This window comes from Styela clava, chromosome 9 (assembly GCF_964204865.1).
Source record: "Styela clava chromosome 9, kaStyClav1.hap1.2, whole genome shotgun sequence".
Taxonomy (NCBI): Eukaryota; Metazoa; Chordata; class Ascidiacea; order Stolidobranchia; family Styelidae; genus Styela; species Styela clava.
Window position 1 is genome coordinate 16660894 of NC_135258.1, and position 8340 is coordinate 16669233.

At 33.9% G+C, this 8340-nt stretch overlaps 1 long non-coding RNA gene across 1 annotated transcript; it reads right to left on the reverse strand.

Annotated features, from left to right (window-relative positions):
• Positions 1-3137: 3137 nt before the first annotated feature.
• On the reverse strand, positions 3138-5412 carry LOC144427302 (uncharacterized). The gene is made up of 3 exons (XR_013477862.1): positions 5183-5412; positions 4576-4647; positions 3138-4487 (listed from the first exon to the last, which is right to left on the reverse strand). It is a non-coding gene; the product is annotated as an uncharacterized LOC144427302 (long non-coding RNA).
• Positions 5413-8340: the final 2928 nt, after the last annotated feature.

Consider the following 8340-nt stretch of genomic DNA (forward strand, 5'->3'; position numbering starts at 1 on the left):
GAATGAAAAGTTTTGACTTTCGGATTCCGGTTCTTCTTTGAACGACATTTTCTGTCTTTGAAGTCGTCTTTTTCTAAAGCTTCCGGTTTTTGAATGTATACTACCATCACGATTGGAGACCACATGGGTGGTTCGTTGTTGTATAGATGTTATAGATTCCATTTTAACATATCGTCACGCTAATAACCGAATTGCGTAAGTCATTTTTAGCAGTTTTGAGAAAAACGTAAAAAACTTCCTAATGATTTTGTTATGCAATTGAGAGTCAATAATTTGCCATGGTTCAATTTTTTGATCGTAGCCGGATTTAAGTTAATTTGTATGACGCAGTTAAGTGACGTCATAATGGCGCACTGTGACTTAGACAGAAATGTGTCTATGACTTGGTGACATACGCAATTTGCAACTTCACTATATGCACCAGTCCTGAAAACTAAACATTCCAAAAACGAATGTAATTCTCAGTATCTACAATGTCTAATCCCCAAAATAGCTAATCAGTTTCAATTAAATCATTTTTAATGTTTAAAAATATATTTCATCAATATAACACGTTCTGCACACCCACCGAAATAGGACTAAGATTAATTATAAAGAATAAAACAGCAATGCACCCAATATAAAAGCCAACCAAGGTAAATTTGACTCGGACAGTGAATATCACAACTGTACGTCTTCCTATACTGTAGTAAAAATTCAAATTAATACGCGCTAAGCTAGAATCCGAGATGCAAAAACTCGAAAATACTTCGCAGAGGTCTTTGCCTTTGTGACGTCACAATAGTACTGCGGTAACAAGGATAATTCATTATGACGAAACAATTGCACAAATGTGCATGTCATACTAAATCTCCATTTTTATGGGTTTCGGAATTCCTAAAATAAAATCTGAGTTAACAGACAGGTGCGCAGCATAACATAAATACCTATTTTATAAAAAACTCAAAATCGCCAAAAATGACTTACGCAATTCGGTTATTAGCGTGACGATATTCTAGTAATTAGACGTATTGATGTACAGCCTAATTCTAAACTGCTCTCTGAGTCCTAAAGTACCACTAAGAACGGGTATATAAATGAACATCTTCCATCACTCAATGCTGTATGCATCAGATAAATGCTTGATCAAATTTAACTTTCGACCGATATATCTCGAAACAATATGAGCTAAGAGGTCACTGATGACACACTTTTTTATACAACCACGAATTTCTCTATAATTCGCATTTACGTGGTTTTTAAATTATAGGTGAATTTCAATAATCAAAATATATAAAGTTAAAGACTTATAACTTCGTACCTGTTCTCACTTCCTTATGCACTTTAAAATAATTTCTTTGGATTATCTTATAATTTTGATGAATTTCTGCAACAACAAACGTTTCATTTCGACATTCTGGCACGGCTTATTTTATATTTACTTAAGACTCGCAACAATTCTTTAATCGCTCGATTTCTACCTTTTCATATGGTTTTGACCTCGCAACCAAATGGCTTTACATTCCATAACTCAAACGATAGACAGTGTTTTGATATGTAAGGCCGATGAAAATTCTTTTTTTTTAAATAAAATAAGACATCGTCAAATACCAACCAAGTCAGACCAATGACATTAAACAACATGATAGGCAACTCTGACGTCACTCCATAAGACTACAGGCAAAACATTGTATTTCATGATACGCTCCAATGCACATATTTCTCGTCGCCTTTCGCGTCCGTTTTCCGCTCGCTTTTGCTACTCGGCGTCTTTTTTACGTGTAGTACCTGTCTTTTTGCGCCTGTAACGAAACAAAATAATCTCTATATCTAAGAAGTTTTGCTTACTTGGAAAGCTGGAATAACAGGCAAGCTGTAAAGAGCAATTCTGAACATCATAGACGTGTTTTTTTATCAGAGAAGATTACAAACGCGATAGCGGAAAGATTTGTGTGGAACATTTTGCAGATAATGACAAAGTTCAAAGTTAGTAATTTCAATGTTTGCGCTTAATCATTGAAATTTCATTTAAAGAGGGTGTCATACAAAACTGTGCTGCGATACAATTCCATAACACAAAGTTTGCACCTATCGAACTTGCTTTTGTAGGTGAATTTATTAGACATATTACATATTCAGTTAATCGTAGGTAACATTGCTGGTACATAATGCATCGTAGATAGGTTTGTTTAAATTTAGGAATTTAGCTCATAGCCCACTAATTAATATTATCTTCTATGCAGGAGGTTGCAGGGCTGAATTCAACTTGCAGCCTTACCGATCACCTGACGATGCTCATTTAGTTTGGCTCGAGCAAGTCTTCTTGAAATGCTTGTGTGGATGGAAACTACTTATATTTTTTGCCTTCCTCCGATTTTAGACAAATTTATTCTGAGGGATTTCGCATATAATTCTCACTGATTGTTGGCTGTTTATAATTCCTATTGATTGTGAATTCTGATTATAACAATGAGTTGAAAATTTTACTGGCACCTTTTTCTTGTCAATACTCCAAGCTGAGGTAATAAACATGACAATACATTTATGTCATCTGGAAGCAAAATATGCACACTAATTAATAGTTTGGCACATTGAGATAATACATCATGACAGAAAATACAAGTTAAAGATATGTATGACCATCACATGGTAATTAAAATTAAAAAAAATTAATAGGGGCTGTGGAGTATGGAAAGTTCAAGACAAAGAAAAGAACAAATGTTCATAGCTCATGAACTCTCAATTTTGCCTCCATTGCTTTGTGAAGGCCAATATATTTCGAGTGGCTGAATTGGTTTACCTTTATGATAGCAATGATTTTGTATTTAATATAGCGAGATTATTTCAATTTAATTGAAGTGATATAATTTCCCAAAGCAATGCTTGAATCGTCTAGAATAGATCAGTGGTGTCAAACTCATGGGTTTTCGAGAGCCGCATTGCATTTTGAAAATTGTAAAAAGAGCCGCAAACAGTTTTCGATAATGTATACTTGAAAGATATTTTTAAGATAGTTTTAGTTTGTGACATATATTGTGATGCAACTAAACAGTTGGATTAAGTTTTATTATTTTCTTCAATTTCAAATGCAATTACATATTAATATTTGCATTCCACTATTATTGCAACATTTGCAAGTTACAGTATTTATTATAAAAAATCGTAAAATTCTATGTACAACCATCAAAATCATTTTTGAACAAGCTTTGAATAAGGAAAGAATAATACATACACTAAAAATAACTTAATCTAAATATATGAACCTAAAATTAACAAAAATACTACAGTATAAACTCAATGTTTTAATAATTACATTTGTCCTGGCGTTTGGCATCTTTTTTGTGTCACCAGCATACTAAACCCAGTCTGAAATGATTTTATAGTACCAACTCTAACTAACGAGGCCACATGATCATGGGTTTATCTGGATCTTTACGAATGTTTAATTAATTCCAGTAATGCAAAAAAGTTACTTTTATCATTTCATGTATAGATCAGTAAAAAAACAAATGACAGATTTTTTCGACAAGACATTTCGCACTACATTGCGTGGTATAGGATTGCTTGAATTATTATTGATATTGATTTTTAGTAACTAAGTCGTTGTATAATTATATTAATATACAAACACATGGAAATTTTCTGTTCGAAGTTGGTCTTCGAATTTGTCATATTGACTGCTGAGCTTATTGTGTTTTTTGATTGTATTGACGGAAATATGACAAATTAAACAATGTGCTTCAGAATTTTGTGAAGAGCAGAAATGTTACAACTCCCATTTTCTTCGAAAATGCCACCTTCTTCATGTACTTTGCGTTTAATTTAATTACTCAAGTGTTTTATTCAAGTATTCTTTTGCTAGCTTGATGTGTATTCTTAATTGGGTCAAAATGTGGACAAAAAAATTAATATTCCAAAACTACTTTCAGTAAATTGTTTTCTGTGTGAATAATCAATTTCACTTTAGAAGGTTTAAAAAATCTATTACATTTAGATAAAAAAAAAAACTTCAAAAATACTATTACAATTATTGTTAAGCGTTCGAGGGCCGCACTGGAAGTTCTCTGGGGCCGCGAGTTTGAGATCCCTGGTCTAGATTGAAGTTGTTCAAAAAATATATGATAGTATTTTATCATGAATGATGATTATACCTCTTCCGGAATAGTACTACCAAAAGTTGATGAACCAAATATAACACAGGTGCAGTGAGGTACCCGTAATCCTCATTTCCAAAGCTGTTTCAAGTATGTCTGGCGTGTTTTGTGCCTTTTTACAAATAAGACCGCTTATGCAATCTTACGCTTTGAAATTTTTAGTTATTTTCCTCAAGCCCTGCAGGATGTGGGGGCCATACACAACTCTACCGGAGGGTCAAATGTCTTTGCATGCCTCCATAGGTTGTTTTTCTATTGCAATTTTCTATTTTCAATTGCATTATATTTCTTGGAATCACACTGTCACTGATATGTCGCCAGACTTCTGATATCTCCCCGTCTGCTATAGTTGTCCTGTGAATAAATAATAGGAAATTGAGATTAGACGAATAGTTGAAAGTTTTGCTTTATGTCGGCTTAATTTCTTGATTGATATACTTACTATTTCTGCTATTGCCTCTTGTGCTGCAAGAGTCTCACAATGCTTAGACAGGTTTGTCCACAACTTTCACATCTGAAGAAAGAGAGGAGATTTATTAATTTTCGTTAAGAATAAATAAAGCAGTCTATATGATTCAGAATGGAAAAGCTAATAAATCCAATATCTCATGTTTTATTTAAAAAATATTTTACTGAATTTGGTATATAAACCAACTAATAAAAGGGTTTAGTCAGAAAATTACAAGCATTCGTGGCTCCAAATACTTGAGAAATCAGACTATACAATATAGACCGGTATGAGTGAAATGTTAGGTGAACTTGTTAACACTTTGATTCAATACGCAAATAAAAGTGAATGCGTAATAGTATGTTACAATGAGCAGCAATCAACAATGAGTATATGTCCTCACTGATTAAAAAAATCTAACTGGAGGTGCATGAACTCTTTGAAACCATAAGGGGTAAGTAAATATGTAATTTCGGCAAATGGGCAACTACGTACCGTACTGAATTAATAACTTCGTAGTATTTGACAAAGGCTGGCTTTCCCACATGTACTTAACAGTGCGATGCCCGGGTGTGATATACAACAATAGTGTTCACCTTACCTTTTACCGATTTCTTTTTACCCCAACTTTCAAAAATATCATTAAAATCGACAACAACTGTCAAAGCAGGCACGAACACCATTCGTGCTAACGAACACCATTCGTGCTACGCCTTGAAAGCAGCACACATCCGCTCGTTTTCGTCTCGTCAAGTATGTGCATTGGAGCGTGCTATCGAATACGATCTTCGGACAAAAATGCCGGAGTTGCGCATCATGTTGTTTAATGTCATTGGTCAGACTACGTTGGTTTTCGGGACCTAGCTAAAAAAAAAACTGGATTACGCGGCGTTAAGTCGGCTCTGCGTTTCGTCACTACTGTCACATGGCCGACCCGAGTGTTTTTACTAAAATAAAGGCACAAAGCGTTAGAAAAGGGGTTTGAATTTCGGGATACCAACCCCATCTAAAAAAAAACTCAAAAACGTTACTCCATTAGATACAAATATACGCTAAAATTGTTCTGTGAGCCACACGGAATGTATCAGCATGACAGAGTTTGGACCACCCTGGTCTACCTTATCAAGAAACTCCCGACTTTGCTGACCAATATATCGTTGAAATGCGATCGTGAAACCGCCCCATAGTGTAAATAGTTCATGGGTCCAATTGTTGAAGAGAATAGAAATTTTTTCAAAATAAAAATGCAGCAACAAGGTAAATACTAGAAAGCAAAAACCACAACATTTTGAGAAAACGACTCATAGGCTCATTTCGTGTCCAATAAATAAGTTTCAGTGTTTCTTTTTAGTAAAGAAGGTTAATATGATACTTGAAGACAAAAAATAAGCGAACATTTTGAAGTTTGAGTCGTCTCGTAATATTTTAATAAATACCGATGACCTATATAAAATTCTGCTCTAAAATTTCTGTGATGCCCCTCTTTGCTTGGTGCCCTAAGCACGTGCTTATATTGTTTAATGGTTAATCCGGCGCTGCCGGTATGTCTGTATGTGAAAAAGAGCCGGAATTTGTTAGCAATCTATTTATGAGTTGTAAATATTTTGATTATGTTTTTGATTTTATTGAAAATACTGTTAGGAAATTAAATAATGCCAGACTTTTGAAAAATTATGAAACTTGTGTTTCTGTGTTTTATTGGATTTGAGCTAGAGTCTATTTGTTACATCTGTGCATTCCAACAAAACGAGATTTGTATATTATTGTTTTTTTACTTTCAATTACTAGATATAAAATATGGATACAAAGAAATTCTGTTATATTCGAAGGTACGGAAGGTACTCTCTAATCAACACCTAGTTACCAAACAAATAAAAACTGCAATCACTTACAGACTCAACATTGAACTGTTGAAAAACATAGAAAATCACCTAATTTTGTCAGAGAATTTGAAATACTAAGGAATTGTATTTGAACAATAAATCAAGTGTGTATAAATTTAGTATGTATAAAGTTGAACATGTCTAATATATTTAATTTTTTACTCTTATTGTACATAATATAACTCGATATAGTCTACTGAAAATTGATGAATTGTATGCCGATGCGATCAACACCTCAAACACCGATGGAATACACATATGAATATTGAATTATTTATCTTATGATTGCTCGAATGGTTATATTTTATTATATTGTTCCATTAAAAAAAAAAATTAAATAATAAAATTCGGTCTGGATGGTTACTTAATTAAATAGGCTTTCATTTTATCTAAATTACTTTTCCTCATTTCAATATTTATTATCACAGTATCAAGCTGTTGCCATTGCGGCATTTCTTGCCTTTAGGATAGGATTTACAGGATAGAAGAGGAAAGACAATAAGACAGCTTAATCATATGGCAAACCACAAACTCTTGTCTGGTTACCAGTCCAGACGGGGTATGGGATTAGTTAGCCAGTTATGTATGTAGCCTATGTATGTTTATTTGTCTCGTAAAAGCAACAAAAGCGTAGATAGATTATCATTACTGAAGACGGGACGTATGCACAAGACCATACTGGCCTAAAACACGAACGTGCGGCATGCACCCCCTTTGAAAATTTTTAAAAAGAAGTAAATCGAATACATATAATAATATGGTCCCTTATACACCTATTGTCTGATAATAGTCAAGCCTTCACAGCTTTACGAGTTTTCTCACAGCAGTTAGAATGGAAAGTTTGCAGTAATGAGCATATTTAATTTTTTTTAAAGTGTTGAGACCTGTGGTTGTATACGTGCAAAGTAACAAAGCAATTCACAATGCCAAATTTCTCATGTTCTGGAATATGTGTATTTTAAGCTGATATAATTGTAAATATTGTTCAAACTATTGTTTTATCCCATCTGTCCCCGACAATTAACATGATGTTATATATTATCGGTATCGGTACATCTCTGGTAATGACATAAATATGAATTCAAAACAAGCGTAGAATTATGTAATAGGCTATTATTAATATATTATCGCAATATTAACTTGCTACTTTTTTACAGATTTAAAATAACCATGGCATGTTTAATGCCGAATAATGAATATTATGATGAACAACAAATCTTTCAGTATGCCCTTGAAGGAAGAGTCAGAAAAATTCAAAAAATATTGGATACTGATAAAACTTTTCCAGTTGACATCATAAATGGGGAAGGACAAAGTTTATTGTATGTCAGTTGCCTTTATCGGCGGGTGAAAGTGGCACATATGTTGTTGCAATATGGCGCTGACCCTAACAAAAGATGTGATGATGGAAGTACACCAACACATGCAGCAGCTTATTCATGTTCAGTAGAGCTTCTGAGGCTTGTCGTTGAGGAGTATGGAGGGGATATGCGTCTTCATGACAAATTTTCACGTACACCAAAGGAATGGGCAGTCCGAGCTGGAAAAAGAATTAGCAAGAAAGTACTTCAACTAATCAGAACTTGGCAAGCTGCTGTCGATGAGGGATTATTATCTGAACTAAATAAAGGTAAACATTGTAGCCATTTATATCCACAAGTATTTTCTAAATCTCGGGAAAATGTATTGTTTCGAAATGATATGCAAGTTGACTACCATGGCTATGGTGACTTTTTGTGCTGTCCAAAAAGAAAAAGCAATGATGTTCGATGCATTGGTGTACCAGCTGTTCTTCCACTTGCCTCTCCAACCCAATTTACATCTTCCCACAATTCATCTATATTTAGAACACCCCCTGGCTTTATGCTTGAAGAGG